Here is a 16651-nt window from a genome sequence, read left to right on the forward strand (position 1 = left end):
TCACAAAGCCCCATGACCCCTGTCATCACAATGCTCCATGGCACCTGTCATCCCAGTGCTCCATGATATCTTTCTTCACAATTCTAGATGACCACTGTCATCACAATGCCGCATGACACCTGTCTTCACATTTCGCCATGGCCCTTGTCATCGCAATGCTCCATGAACCGTGTCATCACCATATTCCAGGACACTTTTCGTCACAATGATCCTTGACCACATTCATCTGAATACTCCATGGCCTATGTATTCACAATTTTTCATGGCCCCTGAAATCAAATTGCTCCATGTTCCCTTTCTAACAATGCTCCATGACCACTGTCAACACATTGTCCCATGACGCCTGTCATCACAATGCTCCATGGCCCCTTTCATCACTATGCTCCATGATCCCTGTCAACACAATGTTCTAGAACAATTGTCATCACAATGCTCCATGACCCCTGTAATCACAATGCTCCATTACCTTTTCATCACAGTGCTACAGAATTCTGGTCATCACAATATTCCATAACCGTGTCATCACAATGCTCTATGACCACTGTCATCACAATGCTCCACGACACTTGTCATCACAATGATCCATGACCACATTCATCACAATGCTTCATGACCACTGTCATCACAATGCTCCATGACCCTTGTCATCACAATGCTCCATGCCGTTCTCATCAGAATGCTCCTTGGCCCCTCTAATCACAATGGTCCATGCCCTTTTTATCACAATGCTCCAGACTTCTTGTCATCATAATGTTCCATGGCCGTGTCATCACAATGCCCCATGACCCCTGTCATCACAATGCTCCATGGCCCCTGTCATCCCAGTGCTCCATGATACCTTCCTTCACAATTCTAGATGACCACTGTCATCACAATGCCCCATGACACCTGTCTTCACATTTCGCCATGGCCCTTGTCATCGCAATGCTCCATGAACCGTGTCATCACAATATTCCAGGACAATTTTTGTCACAATGATCCTTGACCACATTCATCTGAATACACCATGGCCTATGTATTCACAATTTTTCATGACCCCTGAAATCAAATTGCTCCATGTTCCCTTTCTAACAAGGCTCCATGACCACTGTCAACACATTGTCCCATGACGCCTGTCATCACAATGCTCCATGGCCCCTTTCATCACTATGCTCCATGATCCCTGTCTTCACAATGTTCTAGAACAATTGTCATCACAATGCTCCATGACCCATGTAATCACAATGCTCCATTCACTTTTCATCACAGTGCTACAGAATTCTGGTCATCACAGTATACCATAACCGTGTCATCACAATGCTCTATGACCCCTGTCATCACAATGCTCCACGACACTTGTCATCACAATGATCCATGACCACATTCATCACAATGCTTCATGACCACTGTCATCACAATGCTCGATGACCCTTGTCATCACAATGCTCCATGCCGTTGTCTTCAGCATGCTCCTTGGCCCCTCTAATCACAATGGTCCATGACCTTTTTATCACAATGCTCCAGAATTCTTGTCATCATAATGTTCGATGGCCGTGTCATCACAATGCCCCATGACCCCTCTCATCACAATGCTCCATGGCCCCTGTCATCCCAGTGCTCCATGATATCTTTCTTCAGAATTCTAGATGACCACTGTCATCACAATGCCCCATGATACCTGTCTTCACATTTCGCCATGGCCCTTGTTATCGCAATGCTCCATGAACCGTGTCATCATAATATTCCAGGACACTTGTCGTCACAATGATCCTTGACCACATTCATCTGAATATTCCATGGCGTATGTATTCGCAATTTTTCATGGCCCCTGAAATCAAATTGCTCCATGTTCCCTTTCTAACAAAGCTCCATGTCCACTGTCAACACAATGTCCCATGACGCCTGTCAACACAAATCTCCATTGCCCCTTTCATCACTATGCTCCATGATCCCTGTCATCACAATGTTCTAGAACATTTGTCATCACAATGCTCCATGACCCCTGTAATCACAATGCTCCATTCCCTTTTCATCACTGTGCTACAGAATTCTGGTCATCACAATATTCCATAACCGTGTCATCACAATGCTCTATGACCCCTGTCATCACAATGCTCCAAGACACTTGTCATCACAATGATCCATGACCACATTCATCAAAATGCTTCATGACCACTGTCATCACAATGCTCGATAAAGCTTGTCATCACAATGCTCCATGCCATTTTCATCAGAATACTCCCTGCCCCATCTAATCACAATGATCCATGCCCTTTTTATCACAATGCTCCAGAATTATTGTCATCATAATGTTCCATGGCCGTGTCATCACAATGCCCCATGACACCTGTCTTCACATTTCGCCATGGCCCTTGTCATCGCAATGCTCCATGAACATTGTCATCACAATATTCCAGGACACTTTTCGTCACAATAATCCTTGACCACATTCATCTGAATACTCCATGGCCTATGTATTCAAATTTTTTCATGGCCCCTGAAATCTAATTGCTCCATGTTCTCTTTCTAACAATGCTCCATGACCACTGTCAACACAATGTCCCATGACGCCTGTCATCACAATGCTCCATGGCCCCTATCATCACTATGCTCCATGATCCCTGTCTTCACAATGTTCTAGAACAATTGTCATCACAATGCTACATGACCCCTGTAATCACAATGCTCCATTCCCTTTTCATCACAGTGCTACAGAATTCTGGTCATCACAATATTCCATAACCGTTTCATCACAATGCTCTATGACCCCTGTCATCACAATGCTCCACGACACTTGTCTTCACAATGATCCAAGACCACATTCATCACAATGCTTCATGACCACTGTCATCACAATGCTCGATTACCCTTGTCATCACAATGCTCCATGCCGTTGTCATCAGAATGCTCCTTGGCCCCTCTAATCACAATGGTCCATGCCCATTTTATCACAATGCTCCAGAATTCTTGTCATCATAATGTTCCATGGCCGTGTCATCACAAAGCCCCATGACCCCTGTCATCACAATGCTCCATGACCCCTGTCATCCCAGTGCTACATGATATCTTTCTTCACAATTATAGAGGACCACTGTCATCACAATGCCCCATGACACCTGTCTTCACATTTCGCCATGGCCCTTGTCATCGCAATGCTCCATGAACCGTGTCATCACAATATTCCAGGACACTTTTTGTCACAATGATCCTTGACCACATTCATCTGAATACTCCATGGCCTATGTATTCACAAATTTTCATGGCCCCTGAAATCACTTTGCTCCATGTTCCCTTTCTAACAATGCTCCATGACCACTGTCAACACATTGTCCCATGACGCCTGTCATCACAATGCTCCATGGCCCCTTTCATCACTATGCTCCATGATCCCTGTCATCACAATGTTCTAGAACAATTGTCATCACAATGCTCCATGACCCCTGTAATCACAATGCTCCATTACCTTTTCATCACAGTGCTACAGAATTCTGGTCATCACAATATTCCATAACCGTGTCATCACAATGCTCTATGACCACTGTCATCACAATGCTCCACGACACTTGTCATCACAAAGATCCATGACCACATTCATCACAATGCTTCATGACCACTGTCATCACAATGCTCGATGACCCCTGTCATCACAATGCTCCATTCCGTTGTCATCACAATGCTCCTTGGCCCCTCTAATCACAATGGTCCATGCCCCTTTTATCATAATGCTCCAGAATACTTGTCATCATAATGTTCCATGGCCGTGTCATCACAAAGCCCCATGACCCCTGTCATCACAATGCTCCATGACCCCTGTCATCCCAGTGCTACATGATATCTTTCTTCACAATTATAGAGGACCACTGTCATCACAATGCCCCATGACACCTGTCTTCACATTTCGCCATGGCCCTTGTCATCGCAATGCTCCATGAACCGTGTCATCACAATATTCCAGGACACTTTTTGTCACAATGATCCTTGACCACATTCATCTGAATACTCCATGGCCTATGTATTCACAAATTTTCATGGCTCCTGAAATCACTTTGCTCCATGTTCCCTTTCTAACAATGCTCCATGACAACTGTCAACACATTGTCCCATGACGCCTGTCATCACAATGCTCCATGGCCCCTTTCATCACTATGCTCCATGATCCCTGTCATCACAATGTTCTAGAACAATTGTCATCACAATGCTCCATGACCCCTGTAATCACAATGCTCCATTCCCTTTTCATCACAGTGCTACAGAATTCTGGTCATCACAATATTCCATAACCGTGTCATCACAATGCTCTATGACCACTGTCATCACAATGCTCCACGACACTTGTCATCACAATGATCCATGACCACATTCATCACAATGCTTCATGACCACTGTCATCACAATGCACGATGACCCTTGTCATCAAATTGCCCCATGCAGTTGTCATCAGAATGCTCCATGGCCCCTCTAATCACAATGGTCCATGCCCTTTTTATCACAATGCTCCAGAATTTTTGTCATCATAATGTTCCATGGCCGTGTCATCACAATGCCCCATGACCCCTGTCATCACAATGCTCCATGGCCCCTGTCATCCCTGTGATCCATGATATCTTTCTTCACAATTCTAGATGACCACTGTCATCACATTGCCCCATGACACCTGTCTTCACATTTCGCCATGGCCCTTGTCATCGCAATGCTCCATGAACCGTGTCATCACAATATTCCAGGAAACTTTTTGTCACAATGATCCTTGACCACATTCATCTGAATACTCCATGGCCTATGTATTCACAAATTTTCATGGCCCCTGAAATCACTTTGCTCCATGTTCCCTTTCTAACAATGCTCCATGACCACTGTCAACACATTGTCCCATGACGCCTGTCATCACAATGCTCCATAGCCCCTTTCATCACTATGCTCCATGATCCCTGTCATCACAATGTTCTAGAACAATTGTCATCACAATGCTCCATGACCCCTGTAATCACAATGCTCCATTACCTTTTCATCACAGTGCTACAGAATTCTGGTCATCACAATATTCCATAACCGTGTCATCACAATGCTCTATGACCACTGTCATCACAATGCTCCACGACACTTGTCATCACAATGATCCATGACCACATTCATCACAATGCTTCATGACCACTGTCATCACAATGCTCGATGACCCCTGTCATCACAATGCTCCATTCCGTTGTCATCACAATGCTCCTTGGCCCCTCTAATCACAATGGTCTATGCCCTTTTTATCACAATGATTCATGACCACATTCATCACAATGCTTCATGACCACTATCATCACCATGCTCGATGACACTTGTCATCACAATGCTCCATGCCGTTGTCTTCAGCATGCTCCTTGGCCCCTCTAATCACAATGGTCCATGCCCTTTTTATCACAATGCTCCAGAATTCTTGTCATCATAATGTTCCATGGCCGTGTCATCACAAAGCCCCATGACCCCTGTCATCACAATGCTCCATGGCACCTGTCATCCCAGTGCTCCATGATATCTTTCTTCACAATTCTAGATGACCACTGTCATCACAATGCCGCATGACACCTGTCTTCACATTTCGCCATGGCCCTTGTCATCGCAATGCTCCATGAACCGTGTCATCACCATATTCCAGGACACTTTTCGTCACAATGATCCTTGACCACATTCATCTGAATACTCCATGGCCTATGTATTCACAATTGTTCATGGCCCCTGAAATCAAATTGCTCCATGTTCCCTTTCTAACAAGGCTCCATGACCACTGTCAACACATTGTCCCATGACGCCTGTCATCACAATGCTCCATGGCCCCTTTCATCACTATGCTCCATGATCCCTGTCATCACAATGTTCTAGAACAATTGTCATCACAATGCTCCATGACCCCTGTAATCACAATGCTCCATTACCTTTTCATCACAGTGCTACAGAATTCTGGTCATCACAATATTCCATAACCGTGTCATCACAATGCTCTATGACCACTGTCATCACAATGCTCCACGACACTTGTCATCACAATGATCCATGACCACATTCATCACAATGCTTCATGACCACTGTCATCACAATGCTCGATGACCCCTGTCATCACAATGCTCCATTCCGTTGTCATCACAATGCTCCTTGGCCCCTCTAATCACAATGGTCCATGCCCCTTTTATCATAATGCTCCAGAATACTTGTCATCATAATGTTCCATGGCCGTGTCATCACAAAGCCCCATGACCCCTGTCATCACAATGCTCCATGACCCCTGTCATCCCAGTGCTACATGATATCTTTCTTCACAATTATAGAGGACCACTGTCATCACAATGCCCCATGACACCTGTCTTCACATTTCGCCATGGCCCTTGTCATCGCAATGCTCCATGAACCGTGTCATCACAATATTCCAGGACACTTTTTGTCACAATGATCCTTGACCACATTCATCTGAATACTCCATGGCCTATGTATTCACAAATTTTCATGGCTCCTGAAATCACTTTGCTCCATGTTCCCTTTCTAACAATGCTCCATGACCACTGTCAACACATTGTCCCATGACGCCTGTCATCACAATGCTCCATGGCCCCTTTCATCACTATGCTCCATGATCCCTGTCATCACAATGTTCTAGAACAATTGTCATCACAATGCTCCATGACCCCTGTAATCACAATGCTCCATTCCCTTTTCATCACAGTGCTACAGAATTCTGGTCATCACAATATTCCATAACCGTGTCATCACAATGCTCTATGACCACTGTCATCACAATGCTCCACGACACTTGTCATCACAATGATCCATGACCACATTCATCACAATGCTTCATGACCACTGTCATCACAATGCACGATGACCCTTGTCATCAAATTGCCCCATGCAGTTGTCATCAGAATGCTCCATGGCCCCTCTAATCACAATGGTCCATGCCCTTTTTATCACAATGCTCCAGAATTCTTGTCATCATAATGTTCCATGGCCGTGTCATCACAAAGCCCAATGACCCCTGTCATCACAATGCTCCATGGCCCCTGTCATCCCAGTGCTCCATGATATCTTTCTTCACAATTCTAGAGGACCACTGTCATCACAATACCGCATGACACATGTCTTCACATTTCGAAATGGCCCTTGTCATCGCAATGCTCCATGAACCGTGTCATCAGCATATTCCAGGACACTTTTCGTCACAATGATCCTTGACCACATTCATCTGAATACTCCATGGCCTATGTATTCACAATTGTTCATGGCCCCTGAAATCAGATTGCTCCATGTTCCCTTTCTAACAATGCTCCATGACCACTGTCAACACATTGTCCCATGACGCCTGTCATCACAATGCTCCATGGCCCCTTTCATCACTATGCTCCATGATCCCTGTCTTCACAATGTTCTAGAACAATTGTCATCACAATGCTCCATGACCCCTGTAATCACAATGCTCCATTCCCTTTTCATCACAGTGCTACAGAATTCTGGTCATCACAATATTCCATAACCGTGTCATCAGAATGCTCTATGACCCCTGTCATCACAATGCTCTACGACACTTGTCATCACAATGATCCATGACCACATTCATCACAATGCTTCATGACCACTGTCATCACAATGCTCGATGACCCTTGTCATCACAATGCTCCTTGGCCCCTCTAATCACAATGGTCTATGCCCTTTTTATCACAATGATTCATGACCACATTCATCACAATGCTTCATGACCACTATCATCACAATGCTCGATGACACTTGTCATCACAATGTTCCATGCCGTTGTCTTCAGCATGCTCCTTGCCCCTCTAATCACAATGGTCCATGCCCTTTTTATCACAATGCTCCGGAATTCTTGTCATCATAATGTTCCATGGCCGTGTCATCACAAAGCCCCATGAAACCTGTCATCACAATGCTCCATGGCCCCTGTCATCCCAGTGCTCCATGATATCTTTCTTCACAATTCTAGATGACCACTGTCATCACAATGCCGCATGACACCTGTCTTCACATTTCGCCATGGCCGTTGTCATCGCAATGTTCTGTGAACCGTGTCATCACCATATTCCAGGACACTTTTCGTCACAATGATCCTTGACCACATTCATCTGAATACTCCATGGCCTATGTATTCACAATTGTTCATGGCCCCTGAAATCAGATTGCTCCATGTTCCCTTTCTAACAATGCTCCATGACCACTGTCAACACATTGTCCCATGACGCCTGTCATCACAATGCTCCATGGCCCCTTTCATCACTATGCTCCATGATCCCTGTCTTCACAATGTTCTAGAACAATTGTCATCACAATGCTCCATGACCCCTGTAATCACAATGCTCCATTCCCTTTTCATCACAGTGCTACAGAATTCTGGTCATCACAGTATTCCATAACCGTGTCATCACAATGCTCTATGACCCCTGTCATCACAATGCTCCACGACACTTGTCATCACAATGATCCATGACCACATTCATCACAATGCTTCATGACCACTGTCATCACAATGCTCGATGACCCTTGTCATCAAAATGCTCCATGCAGTTGTCATCAGAATGCTCCATGTCCCCTCTAATCACAATGGTCCATGCCCTTTTTATCACAATGCTCCAGAATTCTTGTCATCATAATATTCCATGGCCGTGTCATCACAATGCCCCATGACCACTGTCATCACAATGCTCCATGGCCCCTGTCATCCCTGTGATCCATGATATCATTCTTCACAATTCTAGATGACAACTGTTATCACATTGCCCCATGACACCTGTCTTCACATTTCGCCATGGCCCTTGTCATCGCAATGCTCCATGAACCGTGTCATCACAATATTCCAGGACAATTTTTGTCACAATGATCCTTGACCACATTCATCTGAATACACCATGGCCTATGTATTCACAATTTTTCATGACCCCTGAAATCAAATTGCTCCATGTTCCCTTTCTAACAAGGCTCCATGACCACTGTCAACACATTGTCCCATGACGCCTGTCATCACAATGCTCCATGGCCCCTTTCATCACTATGCTCCATGATCCCTGTCTTCACAATGTTCTAGAACAATTGTCATCACAATGCTCCATGACCCATGTAATCACAATGCTCCATTCACTTTTCATCACAGTGCTACAGAATTCTGGTCATCACAGTATACCATAACCGTGTCATCACAATGCTCTATGACCCCTGTCATCACAATGCTCCACGACACTTGTCATCACAATGATCCATGACCACATTCATCACAATGCTTCATGACCACTGTCATCACAATGCTCGATGACCCTTGTCATCACAATGCTCCATGCCGTTGTCTTCAGCATGCTCCTTGGCCCCTCTAATCACAATGGTCCATGACCTTTTTATCACAATGCTCCAGAATTCTTGTCATCATAATGTTCGATGGCCGTGTCATCACAATGCCCCATGACCCCTCTCATCACAATGCTCCATGGCCCCTGTCATCCCAGTGCTCCATGATATCTTTCTTCAGAATTCTAGATGACCACTGTCATCACAATGCCCCATGATACCTGTCTTCACATTTCGCCATGGCCCTTGTTATCGCAATGCTCCATGAACCGTGTCATCATAATATTCCAGGACACTTGTCGTCACAATGATCCTTGACCACATTCATCTGAATATTCCATGGCGTATGTATTCGCAATTTTTCATGGCCCCTGAAATCAAATTGCTCCATGTTCCCTTTCTAACAAAGCTCCATGTCCACTGTCAACACAATGTCCCATGACGCCTGTCAACACAAATCTCCATTGCCCCTTTCATCACTATGCTCCATGATCCCTGTCATCACAATGTTCTAGAACATTTGTCATCACAATGCTCCATGACCCCTGTAATCACAATGCTCCATTCCCTTTTCATCACTGTGCTACAGAATTCTGGTCATCACAATATTCCATAACCGTGTCATCACAATGCTCTATGACCCCTGTCATCACAATGCTCCAAGACACTTGTCATCACAATGATCCATGACCACATTCATCAAAATGCTTCATGACCACTGTCATCACAATGCTCGATAAAGCTTGTCATCACAATGCTCCATGCCATTTTCATCAGAATACTCCCTGCCCCATCTAATCACAATGATCCATGCCCTTTTTATCACAATGCTCCAGAATTATTGTCATCATAATGTTCCATGGCCGTGTCATCACAATGCCCCATGACACCTGTCTTCACATTTCGCCATGGCCCTTGTCATCGCAATGCTCCATGAACATTGTCATCACAATATTCCAGGACACTTTTCGTCACAATAATCCTTGACCACATTCATCTGAATACTCCATGGCCTATGTATTCAAATTTTTTCATGGCCCCTGAAATCTAATTGCTCCATGTTCTCTTTCTAACAATGCTCCATGACCACTGTCAACACAATGTCCCATGACGCCTGTCATCACAATGCTCCATGGCCCCTATCATCACTATGCTCCATGATCCCTGTCTTCACAATGTTCTAGAACAATTGTCATCACAATGCTACATGACCCCTGTAATCACAATGCTCCATTCCCTTTTCATCACAGTGCTACAGAATTCTGGTCATCACAATATTCCATAACCGTTTCATCACAATGCTCTATGACCCCTGTCATCACAATGCTCCACGACACTTGTCTTCACAATGATCCAAGACCACATTCATCACAATGCTTCATGACCACTGTCATCACAATGCTCGATTACCCTTGTCATCACAATGCTCCATGCCGTTGTCATCAGAATGCTCCTTGGCCCCTCTAATCACAATGGTCCATGCCCATTTTATCACAATGCTCCAGAATTCTTGTCATCATAATGTTCCATGGCCGTGTCATCACAAAGCCCCATGACCCCTGTCATCACAATGCTCCATGACCCCTGTCATCCCAGTGCTACATGATATCTTTCTTCACAATTATAGAGGACCACTGTCATCACAATGCCCCATGACACCTGTCTTCACATTTCGCCATGGCCCTTGTCATCGCAATGCTCCATGAACCGTGTCATCACAATATTCCAGGACACTTTTTGTCACAATGATCCTTGACCACATTCATCTGAATACTCCATGGCCTATGTATTCACAAATTTTCATGGCCCCTGAAATCACTTTGCTCCATGTTCCCTTTCTAACAATGCTCCATGACCACTGTCAACACATTGTCCCATGACGCCTGTCATCACAATGCTCCATGGCCCCTTTCATCACTATGCTCCATGATCCCTGTCATCACAATGTTCTAGAACAATTGTCATCACAATGCTCCATGACCCCTGTAATCACAATGCTCCATTACCTTTTCATCACAGTGCTACAGAATTCTGGTCATCACAATATTCCATAACCGTGTCATCACAATGCTCTATGACCACTGTCATCACAATGCTCCACGACACTTGTCATCACAAAGATCCATGACCACATTCATCACAATGCTTCATGACCACTGTCATCACAATGCTCGATGACCCCTGTCATCACAATGCTCCATTCCGTTGTCATCACAATGCTCCTTGGCCCCTCTAATCACAATGGTCCATGCCCCTTTTATCATAATGCTCCAGAATACTTGTCATCATAATGTTCCATGGCCGTGTCATCACAAAGCCCCATGACCCCTGTCATCACAATGCTCCATGACCCCTGTCATCCCAGTGCTACATGATATCTTTCTTCACAATTATAGAGGACCACTGTCATCACAATGCCCCATGACACCTGTCTTCACATTTCGCCATGGCCCTTGTCATCGCAATGCTCCATGAACCGTGTCATCACAATATTCCAGGACACTTTTTGTCACAATGATCCTTGACCACATTCATCTGAATACTCCATGGCCTATGTATTCACAAATTTTCATGGCTCCTGAAATCACTTTGCTCCATGTTCCCTTTCTAACAATGCTCCATGACAACTGTCAACACATTGTCCCATGACGCCTGTCATCACAATGCTCCATGGCCCCTTTCATCACTATGCTCCATGATCCCTGTCATCACAATGTTCTAGAACAATTGTCATCACAATGCTCCATGACCCCTGTAATCACAATGCTCCATTCCCTTTTCATCACAGTGCTACAGAATTCTGGTCATCACAATATTCCATAACCGTGTCATCACAATGCTCTATGACCACTGTCATCACAATGCTCCACGACACTTGTCATCACAATGATCCATGACCACATTCATCACAATGCTTCATGACCACTGTCATCACAATGCACGATGACCCTTGTCATCAAATTGCCCCATGCAGTTGTCATCAGAATGCTCCATGGCCCCTCTAATCACAATGGTCCATGCCCTTTTTATCACAATGCTCCAGAATTTTTGTCATCATAATGTTCCATGGCCGTGTCATCACAATGCCCCATGACCCCTGTCATCACAATGCTCCATGGCCCCTGTCATCCCTGTGATCCATGATATCTTTCTTCACAATTCTAGATGACCACTGTCATCACATTGCCCCATGACACCTGTCTTCACATTTCGCCATGGCCCTTGTCATCGCAATGCTCCATGAACCGTGTCATCACAATATTCCAGGAAACTTTTTGTCACAATGATCCTTGACCACATTCATCTGAATACTCCATGGCCTATGTATTCACAAATTTTCATGGCCCCTGAAATCACTTTGCTCCATGTTCCCTTTCTAACAATGCTCCATGACCACTGTCAACACATTGTCCCATGACGCCTGTCATCACAATGCTCCATAGCCCCTTTCATCACTATGCTCCATGATCCCTGTCATCACAATGTTCTAGAACAATTGTCATCACAATGCTCCATGACCCCTGTAATCACAATGCTCCATTACCTTTTCATCACAGTGCTACAGAATTCTGGTCATCACAATATTCCATAACCGTGTCATCACAATGCTCTATGACCACTGTCATCACAATGCTCCACGACACTTGTCATCACAATGATCCATGACCACATTCATCACAATGCTTCATGACCACTGTCATCACAATGCTCGATGACCCCTGTCATCACAATGCTCCATTCCGTTGTCATCACAATGCTCCTTGGCCCCTCTAATCACAATGGTCTATGCCCTTTTTATCACAATGATTCATGACCACATTCATCACAATGCTTCATGACCACTATCATCACCATGCTCGATGACACTTGTCATCACAATGCTCCATGCCGTTGTCTTCAGCATGCTCCTTGGCCCCTCTAATCACAATGGTCCATGCCCTTTTTATCACAATGCTCCAGAATTCTTGTCATCATAATGTTCCATGGCCGTGTCATCACAAAGCCCCATGACCCCTGTCATCACAATGCTCCATGGCACCTGTCATCCCAGTGCTCCATGATATCTTTCTTCACAATTCTAGATGACCACTGTCATCACAATGCCGCATGACACCTGTCTTCACATTTCGCCATGGCCCTTGTCATCGCAATGCTCCATGAACCGTGTCATCACCATATTCCAGGACACTTTTCGTCACAATGATCCTTGACCACATTCATCTGAATACTCCATGGCCTATGTATTCACAATTGTTCATGGCCCCTGAAATCAAATTGCTCCATGTTCCCTTTCTAACAAGGCTCCATGACCACTGTCAACACATTGTCCCATGACGCCTGTCATCACAATGCTCCATGGCCCCTTTCATCACTATGCTCCATGATCCCTGTCATCACAATGTTCTAGAACAATTGTCATCACAATGCTCCATGACCCCTGTAATCACAATGCTCCATTACCTTTTCATCACAGTGCTACAGAATTCTGGTCATCACAATATTCCATAACCGTGTCATCACAATGCTCTATGACCACTGTCATCACAATGCTCCACGACACTTGTCATCACAATGATCCATGACCACATTCATCACAATGCTTCATGACCACTGTCATCACAATGCTCGATGACCCCTGTCATCACAATGCTCCATTCCGTTGTCATCACAATGCTCCTTGGCCCCTCTAATCACAATGGTCCATGCCCCTTTTATCATAATGCTCCAGAATACTTGTCATCATAATGTTCCATGGCCGTGTCATCACAAAGCCCCATGACCCCTGTCATCACAATGCTCCATGACCCCTGTCATCCCAGTGCTACATGATATCTTTCTTCACAATTATAGAGGACCACTGTCATCACAATGCCCCATGACACCTGTCTTCACATTTCGCCATGGCCCTTGTCATCGCAATGCTCCATGAACCGTGTCATCACAATATTCCAGGACACTTTTTGTCACAATGATCCTTGACCACATTCATCTGAATACTCCATGGCCTATGTATTCACAAATTTTCATGGCTCCTGAAATCACTTTGCTCCATGTTCCCTTTCTAAAAATGCTCCATGACCACTGTCAACACATTGTCCCATGACGCCTGTCATCACAATGCTCCATGGCCCCTTTCATCACTATGCTCCATGATCCCTGTCATCACAATGTTCTAGAACAATTGTCATCACAATGCTCCATGACCCCTGTAATCACAATGCTCCATTCCCTTTTCATCACAGTGCTACAGAATTCTGGTCATCACAATATTCCATAACCGTGTCATCACAATGCTCTATGACCACTGTCATCACAATGCTCCACGACACTTGTCATCACAATGATCCATGACCACATTCATCACAATGCTTCATGACCACTGTCATCACAATGCACGATGACCCTTGTCATCAAATTGCCCCATGCAGTTGTCATCAGAATGCTCCATGGCCCCTCTAATCACAATGGTCCATGCCCTTTTTATCACAATGCTCCAGAATTCTTGTCATCATAATGTTCCATGGCCGTGTCATCACAAAGCCCAATGACCCCTGTCATCACAATGCTCCATGGCCCCTGTCATCCCAGTGCTCCATGATATCTTTCTTCACAATTCTAGAGGACCACTGTCATCACAATACCGCATGACACATGTCTTCACATTTCGAAATGGCCCTTGTCATCGCAATGCTCCATGAACCGTGTCATCAGCATATTCCAGGACACTTTTCGTCACAATGATCCTTGACCACATTCATCTGAATACTCCATGGCCTATGTATTCACAATTGTTCATGGCCCCTGAAATCAGATTGCTCCATGTTCCCTTTCTAACAATGCTCCATGACCACTGTCAACACATTGTCCCATGACGCCTGTCATCACAATGCTCCATGGCCCCTTTCATCACTATGCTCCATGATCCCTGTCTTCACAATGTTCTAGAACAATTGTCATCACAATGCTCCATGACCCCTGTAATCACAATGCTCCATTCCCTTTTCATCACAGTGCTACAGAATTCTGGTCATCACAATATTCCATAACCGTGTCATCACAATGCTCTATGACCACTGTCATCACAATGCTCCACGACACTTGTCATCACAATGATCCATGACCACATTCATCACAATGCTTCATGACCACTGTCATCACAATGCTCGATGACCCCTGTCATCACAATGCTCCATTCCGTTGTCATCACAATGCTCCTTGGCCCCTCTAATCACAATGGTCCATGCCCCTTTTATCATAATGCTCCAGAATACTTGTCATCATAATGTTCCATGGCCGTGTCATCACAAAGCCCCATGACCCCTGTCATCACAATGCTCCATGACCCCTGTCATCCCAGTGCTACATGATATCTTTCTTCACAATTATAGAGGACCACTGTCATCACAATGCCCCATGACACCTGTCTTCACATTTCGCCATGGCCCTTGTCATCGCAATGCTCCATGAACCGTGTCATCACAATATTCCAGGACACTTTTTGTCACAATGATCCTTGACCACATTCATCTGAATACTCCATGGCCTATGTATTCACAAATTTTCATGGCTCCTGAAATCACTTTGCTCCATGTTCCCTTTCTAACAATGCTCCATGACCACTGTCAACACATTGTCCCATGACGCCTGTCATCACAATGCTCCATGGCCCCTTTCATCACTATGCTCCATGATCCCTGTCATCACAATGTTCTAGAACAATTGTCATCACAATGCTCCATGACCCCTGTAATCACAATGCTCCATTCCCTTTTCATCACAGTGCTACAGAATTCTGGTCATCACAATATTCCATAACCGTGTCATCACAATGCTCTATGACCACTGTCATCACAATGCTCCACGACACTTGTCATCACAATGATCCATGACCACATTCATCACAATGCTTCATGACCAATGTCATCACAATGCACGATGACCCTTGTCATCAAATTGCCCCATGCAGTTGTCATCAGAATGCTCCATGGCCCCTCTAATCACAATGGTCCATGCCCTTTTTATCACAATGCTCCAGAATTCTTGTCATCATAATGTTCCATGGCCGTGTCATCACAAAGCCCAATGACCCCTGTCATCACAATGCTCCATGGCCCCTGTCATCCCAGTGCTCCATGATATCTTTCTTCACAATTCTAGAGGACCACTGTCATCACAATACCGCATGACACATGTCTTCACATTTCGAAATGGCCCTTGTCATCGCAATGCTCCATGAACCGTGTCATCAGCATATTCCAGGACACTTTTCGTCACAATGATCCTTGACCACATTCATCTGAATACTCCATGGCCTATGTATTCACAATTGTTCATGGCCCCTGAAATCAGATTG

The sequence above is a fragment of the Eschrichtius robustus genome, unplaced genomic scaffold (assembly GCF_028021215.1).
Source record: "Eschrichtius robustus isolate mEscRob2 unplaced genomic scaffold, mEscRob2.pri scaffold_26, whole genome shotgun sequence".
NCBI lineage: Eukaryota > Metazoa > Chordata > Mammalia > Artiodactyla > Eschrichtiidae > Eschrichtius > Eschrichtius robustus.